Source organism: Thermobia domestica, chromosome 10 (assembly GCF_964235325.1).
Source record: "Thermobia domestica chromosome 10, izTheDome1.hap1.1, whole genome shotgun sequence".
NCBI classification, from domain to species: domain Eukaryota; kingdom Metazoa; phylum Arthropoda; class Insecta; order Zygentoma; family Lepismatidae; genus Thermobia; species Thermobia domestica.
The window spans coordinates 248940821-248956676 of NC_137463.1; positions in this window are offsets into that span (position 1 = coordinate 248940821).

The following is a 15856-nucleotide window of genomic DNA, read 5'->3' on the forward strand; positions in this document are numbered from 1 at the left end:
AGAGAAAAATCCGTTCTCTGAACAGCGGTATATTGTACAAATATACTTTATCCTCTTGCTTACTATAGAAATAAGTACGGAGCATACGTTATCCATATGCTACATAGGCACTGCCCTTAGATGTTACATCATGCCGTTGGAGGATGTCTGATATCTAACAGTTTTCCGTATATCACATGCATATACTTATGTTACCTTCGTCAGCTATATGTTATATACGTCCATTTGTATGTGAGCCGCCTACATTGTTTCATACAGAAAGTACGAATAGATGGAACACTTATACAGAAAGTATTATAAAACATGCGTTTTTAGTTATACTTCTGCTGTACGTTAAGTCAAAAAACTACAGGAATTACGCATGTAATCTATCTTTTTAAGTACACCACCTACAATTTCTTTTCTCAGTGTGGAGGAGTGGGGAAATATCCTAGACACGAACATCGACAGTATTACCCAATCCATGCCAAGTAGATGTGCAAGAGTTGCAGCCGCTGGAGCGAGAGGACCATCCCATTACTAGAGGGATGTTTAGCTGTAAAAATATTTCTGTTATGTTACTGTGATGTCTACTTGCGTATGTTTTTAATTCAAGTGCTTAAATCACGCCTTGAGTTAGATCATGTTGATCGCCCAGCAAAGTGACCATGGAACAAACGCAATATAACCAAATATATGGGTAATTTCAATTTTCCTCGGTCATATTTTACGTTTTCTGGATTGTTCCCCTAACTTTTTTCCACAAGTGTATATAATATAATATAATATATATGTGTGTGTGTTTCTTCTAGATGGAAAGTAAGAGTCACTTTCCCCCGTGGCATTGATTTTAATAGTCGCTCAGAAGATTACAACGTTGTATTTTTCCTTTCCTGTTTTCAATTCACAAAAGCAACTACTTAGTTGAGTATCTCCTTTCCTGGACTTTAACAATGGTTACTTTAATGGCCCTTCAGAAGACATTTCAACATTATAATACAAGTACTTAATTCGTGCAAAGCCTTTGAAGGGGATTTCGTCTATTGTTCCAATGAGGTAATCATATAAATGATTTTTAGTTCCCTATTGTGAACAATATTGTTATCAGTGTCTGTGAATCTGTAAAATGAGACATGAACTTTTCAGCCTACCATAACAGCTATGGCTCCGCAGAAGCTGTTCCATTACGATTGAATGATCAAAGTTTTTCCACAACTTTCAAGGTTCTTGGAATAACCTGCAATTGACCCTGAAATGGGAAAAGTCCCTCTCATCTCAGCTTCTGTTGGCGAAGAACTTCTCCAGGGAACATCGCTATCTTCTCTTCTACAATCTAATTCACTTGAAGGTATTCCCCCATTTTTTTTTTTCAAATATAATGTTATAACAAATCTAAGATATCTTATCTTTTATGATTATATTATGTTTCTCGCTTTGTTCTATGAACTGAAACTTTTCACATATAGGCTTTCATATTGCACCTTCGAGAAACTTTAAATTGTAATTGAGAAAAACAAACAACTTTCTTTTCCTTGTTAGAGCGGTCAATATCCTTTGAACTCTGAGAGGAGACATTCGGCTGCTGGTTTACATGCCACTATACGTACAGGGTGTTCGGAAAGTCCCGTTACCCCTGAAAATAAGTAACATAAACCACTAAACATACATAAATAAACTACACGTAAGGAACTGAATGACATGAAAACAATACTTTCCATAAGTTTTATTGAGATAGGAAACATTAAATGTCCAAAGGATCAGTCTGTCTACCGTCATTCTCATGACAAAGGATAATACGTCACCAGAGTACTGTTACCCATGAAAATAAGTAATATAAACTACTGAACGTACGTAAATAACTATAGGGAAAGAACTGAAGTACAAGAACAACAATGCTTTCTAGAAGTTTTATTGAGATAGGAAACATTAAGTATCCAAAGGATCAGTCTGTCGACCGTCATTCTCATGACAAAGGATAATACGCCAACAGAGTGCTGTTACCCCTGAAAATAAGTAATATAAACCACTAAACTTACATATATAACTACACGGAAAGAACTGAAGTACAAGAACAACAATGCTTTCTAGAAGTTTTATTGAGATAGGAAACATTAAGTATCCAAAGGATCAGTCTGTCGACCGTCATTCTCATGACAAAGGATAATACGCCAACAGAGTGCTGTTACCCCTGAAAATAAGTAATATAAACCACTAAACTTACATATATAACTACACGGAAAGAACTGAAGTACAAGAACAACAATGCTTTCTAGAAGTTTTATTGAGATAGGAAACATTAAGTATCCAAAGGATCAGTCTGTCGACCGTCATTCTCATGACAAAGGATAATACGCCAACAGAGTGCTGTTACCCCTGAAAATAAGTAATATAAACCACTAAACTTACATATATAACTACACGGAAAGAACTGAAGTACAAGAACAACAATGCTTTCTAGAAGTTTTATTGAGATAGGAAACATTAAGTATCCAAAGGATCAGTCTGTCGACCGTCATTCTCATGACAAAGGATAATACGCCAACAGAGTGCTGTTACCCCTGAAAATAAGTAATATAAACCACTAAACTTACATATATAACTACACGGAAAGAACTGAAGTACAAGAACAACAATGCTTTCTAGAAGTTTTATTGAGATAGGAAACATTAAGTATCCAAAGGATCAGTCTGTCGACCGTCATTCTCATGACAAAGGATAATACGCCAACAGAGTGCTGTTACCCCTGAAAATAAGTAATATAAACCACTAAACTTACATATATAACTACACGGAAAGAACTGAAGTACAAGAACAACAATGCTTTCTAGAAGTTTTATTGAGATAGGAAACATTAAGTATCCAAAGGATCAGTCTGTCGACCGTCATTCTCATGACAAAGGATAATACGCCAACAGAGTGCTGTTACCCCTGAAAATAAGTAATATAAACCACTAAACTTACATATATAACTACACGGAAAGAACTGAAGTACAAGAACAACAATGCTTTCTAGAAGTTTTATTGAGATAGGAAACATTAAGTATCCAAAGGATCAGTCTGTCGACCGTCATTCTCATGACAAAGGATAATACGCCAACAGAGTGCTGTTACCCCTGAAAATAAGTAATATAAACCACTAAACTTACATATATAACTACACGGAAAGAACTGAAGTACAAGAACAACAATGCTTTCTAGAAGTTTTATTGAGATAGGAAACATTAAGTATCCAAAGGATCAGTCTGTCGACCGTCATTCTCATGACAAAGGATAATACGCCAACAGAGTGCTGTTACCCCTGAAAATAAGTAATATAAACCACTAAACTTACATATATAACTACACGGAAAGAACTGAAGTACAAGAACAACAATGCTTTCTAGAAGTTTTATTGAGATAGGAAACATTAAGTATCCAAAGGATCAGTCTGTCGACCGTCATTCTCATGACAAAGGATAATACGCCAACAGAGTGCTGTTACCCCTGAAAATAAGTAATATAAACCACTAAACTTACATATATAACTACACGGAAAGAACTGAAGTACAAGAACAACAATGCTTTCTAGAAGTTTTATTGAGATAGGAAACATTAAGTATCCAAAGGATCAGTCTGTCGACCGTCATTCTCATGACAAAGGATAATACGCCAACAGAGTGCTGTTACCCCTGAAAATAAGTAATATAAACCACTAAACTTACATATATAACTACACGGAAAGAACTGAAGTACAAGAACAACAATGCTTTCTAGAAGTTTTATTGAGATAGGAAACATTAAGTATCCAAAGGATCAGTCTGTCGACCGTCATTCTCATGACAAAGGATAATACGCCAACAGAGTGCTGTTACCCCTGAAAATAAGTAATATAAACCACTAAACTTACATATATAACTACACGGAAAGAACTGAAGTACAAGAACAACAATGCTTTCTAGAAGTTTTATTGAGATAGGAAACATTAAGTATCCAAAGGATCAGTCTGTCGACCGTCATTCTCATGACAAAGGATAATACGCCAACAGAGTGCTGTTACCCCTGAAAATAAGTAATATAAACCACTAAACTTACATATATAACTACACGGAAAGAACTGAAGTACAAGAACAACAATGCTTTCTAGAAGTTTTATTGAGATAGGAAACATTAAGTATCCAAAGGATCAGTCTGTCGACCGTCATTCTCATGACAAAGGATAATACGCCAACAGAGTGCTGTTACCCCTGAAAATAAGTAATATAAACCACTAAACTTACATATATAACTACACGGAAAGAACTGAAGTACAAGAACAACAATGCTTTCTAGAAGTTTTATTGAGATAGGAAACATTAAGTATCCAAAGGATCAGTCTGTCGACCGTCATTCTCATGACAAAGGATAATACGCCAACAGAGTGCTGTTACCCCTGAAAATAAGTAATATAAACCACTAAACTTACATATATAACTACACGGAAAGAACTGAAGTACAAGAACAACAATGCTTTCGAGAAGTTTTATTGAGATAGGAAACATTAAGTATCCAAAGGATCAGTCTGTCGACCGTCATTCTCATGACAAAGGATAATACGCCAACAGAGTGCTGTTACCCCTGAAAATAAGTAATATAAACCACTAAACTTACATATATAACTACACGGAAAGAACTGAAGTACAAGAACAACAATGCTTTCTAGAAGTTTTATTGAGATAGGAAACATTAAGTATCCAAAGGATCAGTCTGTCGACCGTCATTCTCATGACAAAGGATAATACGCCAACAGAGTGCTGTTACCCCTGAAAATAAGTAATATAAACCACTAAACTTACATATATAACTACACGGAAAGAACTGAAGTACAAGAACAACAATGCTTTCTAGAAGTTTTATTGAGATAGGAAACATTAAGTATCCAAAGGATCAGTCTGTCGACCGTCATTCTCATGACAAAGGATAATACGCCAACAGAGTGCTGTTACCCCTGAAAATAAGTAATATAAACCACTAAACTTACATATATAACTACACGGAAAGAACTGAAGTACAAGAACAACAATGCTTTCTAGAAGTTTTATTGAGATAGGAAACATTAAGTATCCAAAGGATCAGTCTGTCGACCGTCATTCTCATGACAAAGGATAATACGCCAACAGAGTGCTGTTACCCCTGAAAATAAGTAATATAAACCACTAAACTTACATATATAACTACACGGAAAGAACTGAAGTACAAGAACAACAATGCTTTCTAGAAGTTTTATTGAGATAGGAAACATTAAGTATCCAAAGGATCAGTCTGTCGACCGTCATTCTCATGACAAAGGATAATACGCCAACAGAGTGCTGTTACCCCTGAAAATAAGTAATATAAACCACTAAACTTACATATATAACTACACGGAAAGAACTGAAGTACAAGAACAACAATGCTTTCTAGAAGTTTTATTGAGATAGGAAACATTAAGTATCCAAAGGATCAGTCTGTCGACCGTCATTCTCATGACAAAGGATAATACGCCAACAGAGTGCTGTTACCCCTGAAAATAAGTAATATAAACCACTAAACTTACATATATAACTACACGGAAAGAACTGAAGTACAAGAACAACAATGCTTTCTAGAAGTTTTATTGAGATAGGAAACATTAAGTATCCAAAGGATCAGTCTGTCGACCGTCATTCTCATGACAAAGGATAATACGCCAACAGAGTGCTGTTACCCCTGAAAATAAGTAATATAAACCACTAAACTTACATATATAACTACACGGAAAGAACTGAAGTACAAGAACAACAATGCTTTCTAGAAGTTTTATTGAGATAGGAAACATTAAGTATCCAAAGGATCAGTCTGTCGACCGTCATTCTCATGACAAAGGATAATACGCCAACAGAGTGCTGTTACCCCTGAAAATAAGTAATATAAACCACTAAACTTACATATATAACTACACGGAAAGAACTGAAGTACAAGAACAACAATGCTTTCGAGAAGTTTTATTGAGATAGGAAACATTAAGTATCCAAAGGATCAGTCTGTCGACCGTCATTCTCATGACAAAGGATAATACGCCAACAGAGTGCTGTTACCCCTGAAAATAAGTAATATAAACCACTAAACTTACATATATAACTACACGGAAAGAACTGAAGTACAAGAACAACAATGCTTTCTAGAAGTTTTATTGAGATAGGAAACATTAAGTATCCAAAGGATCAGTCTGTCGACCGTCATTCTCATGACAAAGGATAATACGCCAACAGAGTGCTGTTACCCCTGAAAATAAGTAATATAAACCACTAAACTTACATATATAACTACACGGAAAGAACTGAAGTACAAGAACAACAATGCTTTCTAGAAGTTTTATTGAGATAGGAAACATTAAGTATTCAAGGTATCAGTCTGTTGACCGTCATTCTCATGACAAAGGATAATACGCCGCCAGGTTCTGTGCGACATCTTGCTAAGGATTACAGGTGTAATTTGAATGAAAGCTTGTTTCACAGCTTCTGTCAGTTCAACAGTGACATTGTGACGGTTTTGTGCAACGATGCCCTTTATGAACGCCCATAGTGCACTATCACAGGTGGTGAGATCTGCACTTCGTGCTGGCCATGCAAGTAGTGCATATTCGAACTACCTCTACTAATCCAACGCCCAGGAAAGACTTCCGTAAGATATTCGTATACAATGAGGGCGTAATAGACAAGTGCCCCATCATGCTGAAACCAATATGTACTTTTCATTCCGTGTTTCTCCAAGAGAAGAGCAAAGCTGTTCTGCAGCATGTCCAGATATCGCTGGTGATTCACAACACCATCGGAAAAGAATGGCCCAAACACATGTCTGCTGTCCACGCCTGCCCATATCATCACATACAGGTGATTATGTTCCAACTCTTAACATACATTGTCCTTGTACTAAAGGGCCACATTACTTGCGCCAGAACTCCAGTAAATTGCACATTCATCGGAAAGGATCACTTTGCCGCGTTCTGGTATTGCGTCGAACATCTGAAGGAGTAGTTTTGGTGTTGTCATCGTTCACACAATCTAAAACAATGGAAAACTTTACATGTGCATTTATAAAGGAGTAACGGGAAAACTTACTTTAGCAATTATCAAGGGGTAACCTGACTTTGTGGCCACCCTGTAGGTACTTATAGATCATTCGATTTTCTACATGTTTGCAATTTTTCACTTTCGACCGACGAAAGGAGAGAAGAAAGTATGGTAATCATGAAATAAATAAAATTCGAGTATTCGACAGATTTACACGTTTCATGGCCCATAGATACCGAAAATGTATTTTTCGCCATCTGTTCATCTGTTCATGCGTTCGTCCTGATGTACATTCGACTAGAGGCCACGCCGTTCAAGGTATCTCAACTAAATTTTAAACTTAAGGTTTTTATGTGATTCTATGGGGAGGTTTTCTGAATTTTGTTCCTACGCCTAAAAATAAGGGTAGTTTACTTAAGGGTAAAACTTAAAAAAAAAAAAAAAAATGCAATTTTCTCAAACTGCTCTAATAATTTTGTTTATATTTCATAAATCAATTTTTGAAAAGAAAACAACTCTATCATATGGTGTAAGTCATATCTCTGGGAAGTAGAGAGAGGAGGTAACTCATTCTTGGTGGAGAGATGTTCTGGACGATTTACTGAAAATATAACTCAGGTGATTATCTTCATACTTCATAAATAAATATTTCATTAATAACCTGGCAATATTGTATAAGTCATTTATCCTGAAAATCTACTGCGGGTAATTTATTCTCAGTGGCGGATTTACAAGTTAGAAACCTGGGGGGCCAGCCAGAACTCAGACTATGATAAGTATATCACGAGTTTACAATTTTTCATGGGTCTTCCAGAAGTTTCCAAAAGTTTTTCCCGATGAATATTATGGATAGATTGGACTCGATATTGTGGACATCAAGTATTGTTTTACACATGCATGACAAAAAAAAAAAAAAAAAAAAAAAAAAAAAAAAAAAAAAAAACTGCAGTTGCAACTAATGTAAGGTTTCTAAAATTTTCCAATAAAGAATAAAAGCCAATGCTTATTATGAACTTTCCAAAAATATATAAATAATAGCTTCAAATATTTTTGACACTGAAAAACTGGAATGGCCTAGTTCCCCCCCGGCTCCAGGCTAGATGCGCCACTGTTTATTCTTGGGGTGAGATTTTTTCGTACGATTTTCTCCTCAAGAACGACTAAGGTACTTTTTTGTTTATATTTCATATATATAATATATCATTATATTCCTTACGAAAAAAATCATAATGAGCAACCTATTCTTGGGGATGAGTTTAGTCTCCCCAATTCGCAACTTCTCTGCGATATTAAGACTTGAAAAAATGCATTTTTTCGGCCTTACCCTATCTTCTCTGTTATTCAATTATATTCTCAAAAGTACTATTATTGCCTTAATTATTTTATTCTTGCCTTATTGCTTTTCATATTCTTACCCTAAAAATATACCATGAGATACATACAGCCTTTCATGTCCTGAAACCCAAAAATTTCCGGAAAAGCATAACGTATTCTTTTGTGGCTCACACGTTGCCACCAGGGTTCCAGGAGGGGGCGCGAAAACTGACTTCGACCCCAGGCGCTAAAAACCTTAGCTACACCTCCGTATCAAAGCGGGAAATTGATTGATATCTTATGTTTCACTTGGCAAGAAGCCAAGGTGTTTCAGAGTATATGACAGAGCAGAACATTTCGGAAATTTCGCGTATTAGGTTCAGATTCTCATGAGTTAAGAAACAGTGCATGTGCTTGTGTGAGTGTGTATGTAAGTTAACTTACTATTTTAGGGCGTTATTGGACAATTGTGGGCAGGCACGTGCCTAGGAATTTGCTTCGGGAGGAATTTGAAGGTTTTGGGGGGTTGAACTTCCTCTCTTGACTAACTTCTAAGTACGCCAGTGTAGCACATGATACTAATCTGAAGACTTCATTGGTCCAAGCTTATGCCTTTATAGTGAACTGTCGTTCCTGAATCATAGGTGTGGCATACGAGTTTGAGTACCTCCGAGAAAAAGTTTGTTGCATTTGCTCGTATCATTACCTATTATAGGGTCTAAATATGTTACCGTGTATTTCTATAAGTGTCTTACAATGTGAACAAACATAACAATGCAGTTTGATTGAAATTGTTCAGTACAGGTAAGACTCATTCCATTGTCCGCCCCTTAAGTAAGTACAGTGAAACGGTGATTTTAGTGTGTGATGAGTCCTTATCTCATAAGTATGTATCTTTTGTTTCTTTTATCCGAAAAAGTTACTACAAATCGCCAAACATCAGTTCCATTGAAGGGCGCCGGGTTTTGAAAACGAGTATGGGGATGTATAAAATACGCTCACAGTTCACGAGCAGAGGATCTTAAGGTATAGAATACCACTCAGGCGTAGTGGGAGGTTTTGGGTTCCTCCACCACAGAATTTTGAAAATTGACCCTCCTTAAAATGTTGTTTCAATGAGAATTATTATTTTTGTATGTTTGTTTCCCATTTTCTTCTTTCTTTTCACAGTGGAAAATACGTGTTCTTGAATGGGAGTATGGTGGGGTAACCAGAGAGGTTCTGAGGTTCCTACCCCCGATCTAAGTTCTCATTACGCCGTTCTGAAGACTGGCCATTTGTGATACAACAAGAATGAAGAGATTTAGCTGAAAATAGCACAGGGAAACGAGAAAGTTGGAAAGATCATTTTGGAACACCTCCCCCAAATCAAGGGCGCCGATTCTCGTGAGGCCCGAGCCCCCCAAAGCTCATGTGGACCCTACTGTATTTTTATGAATATATATTTTTCTTGTTATATGTGTTTTTTAAAGAATCCCCCCCCAAAGTTGCAGAAAAATCGGCGCCCTTGCCTCAAATTAATATTAAATAAAGCTGGAGAAAAAATAAATAGCATCTCATCCAGTTTTACCATCTTCCGTTATTTTTCCCTTTTATTCTGCTAACTTTTTCTTTTTCTTTTTCTTTTTTTTGTTCACATTATCCAATTACGAGATTTGAGTTAAAAATTAAAGTTAGATGTGACGTATGAACCCATTTCGTGGTCAAATGCATAAGAAATTGGGTAGATTTGAGTTATTCTAGACAGAGGCGTCATTTCAGACTTCACTAGAGAGGACAAGAGCATCACCGACATAGGACTTTCAAGTTTGTTACTAATATATTAGTAGACAATCTATTAAAGTATATGTATTCCTCAAACTCTTGGGCGCAATTGCTCCCTCTGCCTCCCCAAATGACAAGCCGGATTCTAGATAAACTGTTGTAAGCATATTCGAATACATTGTTTCATTAGTAGAACAACTCACATAATGCTTTATTTTTTGTTTAATTATGCTTTATTTTTTCCAAATTATGCTTTATTGTTAATTTTAATAATTGTGTTACATTAATCGTGTATAATCTGTAATATTTACTATACATTAAATATTTTAAATATCTTGATCTATTTATTAATTTATATTAGTGGACAGCAGCTCTACCATTACCACACTGAGGCTGAAGATGATTGACATCGGCAAGGCTCAGATGTGGACAAAAACAGGCAGGGACAGGATGTCCTCTATGGCTGTTTCACTGCGAGGTGGGAGGACCTGGGACACCACCACTTTACTCAGTCCCTAGGAAACAACACGGAAAGAGAAGAGAATGCAATATTAGGAAATACGACACTACTGTTTCACAGAGGGTCGTCCCCGGCACTGGAGGGAAACAAAGCAGGGCCTCCTCGGTCGTCATCAAACGAAACCCCTGCAGGATAGGAACCTGGAATGTGCGGTCACTGTTACAGTGTGGAAAACTGGAAAACCTGAGGAAAGAAATGGACGCATGAAGATAGATATCTTGTGAATCAGTGAAGTTGGGTGGCCTGATGGAGGAGACATGTGGAGCGGAGACTTCAGAATGATTTATTCAGTTGCTGTAAACGGTACAGCAAGAGTCGATTTTGTCCTGAATAAGAAGATAGGTCAGAAAGTTATAGGGACCTGGAGATACAATGAAAGGATAGTAATGTTGAAGATAGCAACCGAACCAAGGAATATGACGATAATCCAAGTATGTATGCCTACATTAAGCTACACAGATGAGGAAGTAGAAGAAACCTATGAGCAAATAGAAGTATTGATGAAAATTCAAGACCAAGACAATTTAATCATCATGGGTGACTGGAACGCAGTAGACCGCGAAGGCAAAGAAGAGAATGTAACTGGAAATTTAGGCCTAGGAGAAAGGAATGCGAGAGGTACACGATTAGTTTGAGTTCTGCAAAAGCTATAATCTGACTGTAACAAACACTCTCTTCGAACAACCACTAGGAAGAAGATACACATGGACAAGACCAGTACACAAAGAAATATACCAAATAGACTATATATTGGTCCGACAAGCATTTAGAAATCAAGTGAAGAACAGTAAGAGTTGCCCAGGAGCAGACGTTGACTCAGACCAGAATTTAGTTTTGATGAAGAGCGAACTTCGACTAAAGAGGAAAAGAGTGTTAGCACCAAACAAAAGATGGAATACAATCAAGCTTAGAAGAGATAAAAACATGAAAAGGGAATTTGCAAATGCGACAGACAAAGAGACGTCTAATGTAACTTTAGTAGGTGATGACATCCACTCGAAAAGGGAAGCCATGAAAACAGGGATTACAAAAGCTGCCGACGAGCACATAGGAAGAGAAACGATAACCCAATATAAATCCTGGATTACAGCAGAAATATTCGAAATTATGGAGCAAAGAAGACAGTTCAAGATATCAAACAAAGAAGAGGAATACAGAAGGTGCAGAAATCACATCAACAGGTATTTCCCGGTATTTCAGCACAACTCAGGACCATTTTCACGATACTCAATCCACCATGAGAGGGACTGACGAGAGGGTACACTACGATTTTAGATTTCCAGAAACTTGATTATTGTTCATTGATCGTACAAACTATACCCATTGATTACTGACTTCTGGTTTCTTTCTATTGATTGGTTATATGGTGTGTATGTATTAGTAGTTTGGGCCCACTAATTTTAAATAATCTTGATTTTTTTCTTTCTTTCTCTGTATATACATTTATATATGTGTGCTTACATAGTTTGGAAACTTACGTGCCTGCTCTATTTGCTGTATTTCCACTTTTGTGTCGACTTATTAAATACTATCAACCATTTCTCTATACGCGGATCTTAATAAAATTGAATTATTATTGATTATCGGGTTTATATATACATTTCAATGTTGCAACCTTATTAAAAGAAAAGAATTTTGTTAGTCAGGGTTTTTTGCTTATTTTGAGCCAAGAAAATGTGGATACTCATAAAATATGAAAAGGTTATGTAGAGAATTGTCGATGAAATACTAAGATTGATATTAGAATAAAATTTATTATATTGAGGAATATGAATATATATATATATGAGCGAATGTGTATGTAAAGGGCTCGGTATTTACCCTGGTTGTTTAGGTTGCCATAGATTTTTGACACCCGACTCTGACCAACTATTTGTGATTGTAAAGTATTACCGCGTAACTTGTAATAAATGACACCTTACTGATTTGTTAGTAATGTTCGTAACTATTAAAGTTTAATACTATGTTAAATGTTGCATGTAAATAGAACAAGTAACAGGTCGTAAAAAAAAACCCTAATCTGTATCTAAAGTTATTTTGTAAAACAATAGTGAAATCAGTAAACTATGAAACAGTGTGCCCCAAATCCTTCCCTTACGATCGGAAACCTAACTATATGTCGTTCGTCAGTTCAGTGACTAGAATCTTTTGACTACACGATCTAGATCAAGAAAAAATTCGATGAACTGATTTTGGTTAATAATTTAGTAATGTGAATACAGGACCTAGATAGGTCCATTGAGATATCGTATAGTATTATGGAAATATGTTCCCAATGTCTGGGACTGGATTCGATATATATATTTTTTTAATCTTAATAAATTTTGAATTTTTATACCAAGTGCGTCAAGTGACTAAATGAAAAATATATATAATATGAAGAAACTATTTTTTTTCGTCTGTAGTTAAGACAAACGATTAAATACTCTCATGGACGCCAATCACAGTGTATAAAGAGAGTTGATAAAGGAGTTATTATCGACTTGAGAAAAGGACTCATAAAATTGTCGAAATTTCTCCTCTTGAGACAGAGACTCAATAAAAATGCTACCAAAGTGCTTTTTTTTAAAAAGAAAAATGATTAACCAATTATATTTTTTCTTTCCTCTTTCACATTGATATGTATTCTTTGTACTGAATCTTAAATATGTTCAATGTTGACCTTTGATTTTTTTTCCCTCTTCGTCTTTCGTTTTGTCGATTTTTTTAAAACGTAATCCAACTTTTAATATATCTACAAAGAGAAATGTGTTATTAGATATTGAAAAGTAACAAATTTCTATGCATGTCTATAAACCATATTGTTATTACTAGTCTTATTTTCTTTTCATGTATCGAAATTTCTCCTGTCGAATTAAGTTTTCGTGAAATGTAATAAATGTCTATAGAAATGTAGTTAGGTTAGTTTAATTCAACTAAATGCAACCTGAAGTATACATTGTCCTGTATGAATGTGAGTGTGAGTGAAATGTACAGGGTGCGGCACGTAGAACCGGCCCGTAAAGTGAACACATAAAATGAAATGTAATGTATTGAATATGATTAACTACAACACATAAATGAAATGTAATATATTGAATATGACTACTCACCTTCACAGCAGCCTTCACAGCAGGTGCTGAAAGTGTCCTCCGCCCACTTCAACACACATGTGAGCACGATTGAGGAGATTCATATATACCCTTGTCAGTTCTTGTGTTGTAATGCTATTGGTGACATCCTGGATCCTGGTCTTGAGTTCTTCAATTGTGTGTGGATTTGTTTCGTATACTCTTCCCTTTAACAGTCCCCATAAATAAAAGTCACACGTGGACAAGTCTGGTGACCGAGGAGACCACAAGCCTTTGCTGATTGTCCTCTCTGGTGTAAACATCTCATGCACAAGGGACAATGATGCAGCTGATGTGTGGCATGTTGCACCGTCCTCCTGAAAGTAACATAACTGAAATATCCAAGCTGGAACCATTTGAAATGTGGTGTTGGCGTAGAATGCTGCGCATATCATGGACCGAAAGGAAAAGGAATGAATACGTACTAATTGAATCTAACGAAGGACGAAAGATCATGAACATAATAGGAAAAAGAAGAAACAACATGCTTGGCCATCCTATTCGGCACTCCAATTGGATCACCGTGCCGATAGAAGGAAAGGCAGAAGGAAAACCAGGAAGAGAAAGACCAAGGATAGAATATCTACATGCAGTTACGAAGAAGAGGCCTTATCAAAGTATAAAACAGCTCTCTCAAGCGAGAGAAAAGTTTTAAAATTTCCATGTTGCCCACCAACCTATGGTTGAAGTACACAAGAAGATTTATTAATATTTTATGCAACCAGTTTCTTTCATATTTAATAAACTTTCTACTTAATGCACTGTAAAGAGATATGCTTTACCCGAGTCAGTTTGTGTGCGTCTTAGAGGTGTATATAAACAGAAAGGGAAATTAAAAGATGCCACCAAAAAGTACAGAAAGTGCTCAAGTTCGTGAGGTATACATAACAATATAGTGTGAGTTTTTGTGTACTTTTCATTGTTGGCGGAAGTTTTCTTCTTCTTCTTCTTTTTTCTTTTCTCCACGTCAAAAGATTAGACCGGAAAATTTACAGAAATAAAAATAAGCTTTTCATTGTTGCATTGTTATGTTCTCAATGATATTGCATTGTAAATATTGTTTTTTTTTTTTTAAATATTAATACAGTATGTTAAATTTGCAGTTAAACAGAATTTTCCAAGAATTGTGCTATATATTTTAAATTGTGCTTTATGCTTTATTTTCTAAAATTATACTTTATTATGCTTTTAAAGTTAGTTTCTTATGGACCCTTAGACAACCACAACCATGTTGAAGATACCAACCATATATCTAAATTGCTGTTATGCTTTTTATGTTTTTGGATTGCCCTCAAGGGCGCCGATCGTGAGCCCCCCCCCCAAAGCTCATATGGGCCGCCCTATATATTTTTATGAATACGTATTTTTATATGTATTTGTTATTGTTATATGTATTGTTACGTGTATTTCTATATGCATTTTTATTGTTATATGTATTTTTTTTAAAAATGAAAATCTAATATTCGGCATAATTTGAATGAATTTGTCTTAAAATCCTGATATAGCCTATGCCTTCTTATACTCTTGTCTGCAACCCATCTGAATGGGCGCACCCAAACTTACAGAGAAATCAGCGCCCTTGGTTGCCCTATTCATTAGCTAATAAATTCTCGTTATTTCACAGTCAATAATTGAGACGCCAAGTCACTGCAAACCCGTGATATTTAACCTGGGATAACTGTTTAGGGCTTAACGGGGGGGTGGAGGGAAATATATAAAATAAGGCATGTTCAACCGCTAATCGAGGATCTGGTTTAGCAAGAAATAAGCTTAAATATCTCATTAAAACGTCTGAAAGATTTGACTTCATAGTATAAATACAGATTTTTTTTTTTAATTATTAGACTTTCTTTTAGCCCAGCAAACAACAAACGATAGCGCACAAGACAGCGGTTCTATAACAACCTGAAGGAATACTTATTGAACACTAAATTATCTCTAAGAGTAATATTTATTTTGAATTTACTAAAAATAATAATCAGAAAATGCATTATAACCAAATAATACTACAAAAGATAGTTTCTGTTTATTTTATTTTCATCGCTCGCTGGAATTCAAATTCTCCTTTTATTTTATATACAGATGTACAGTTTTCATTTTCGAAAATTTTGTTTTTCGTAATT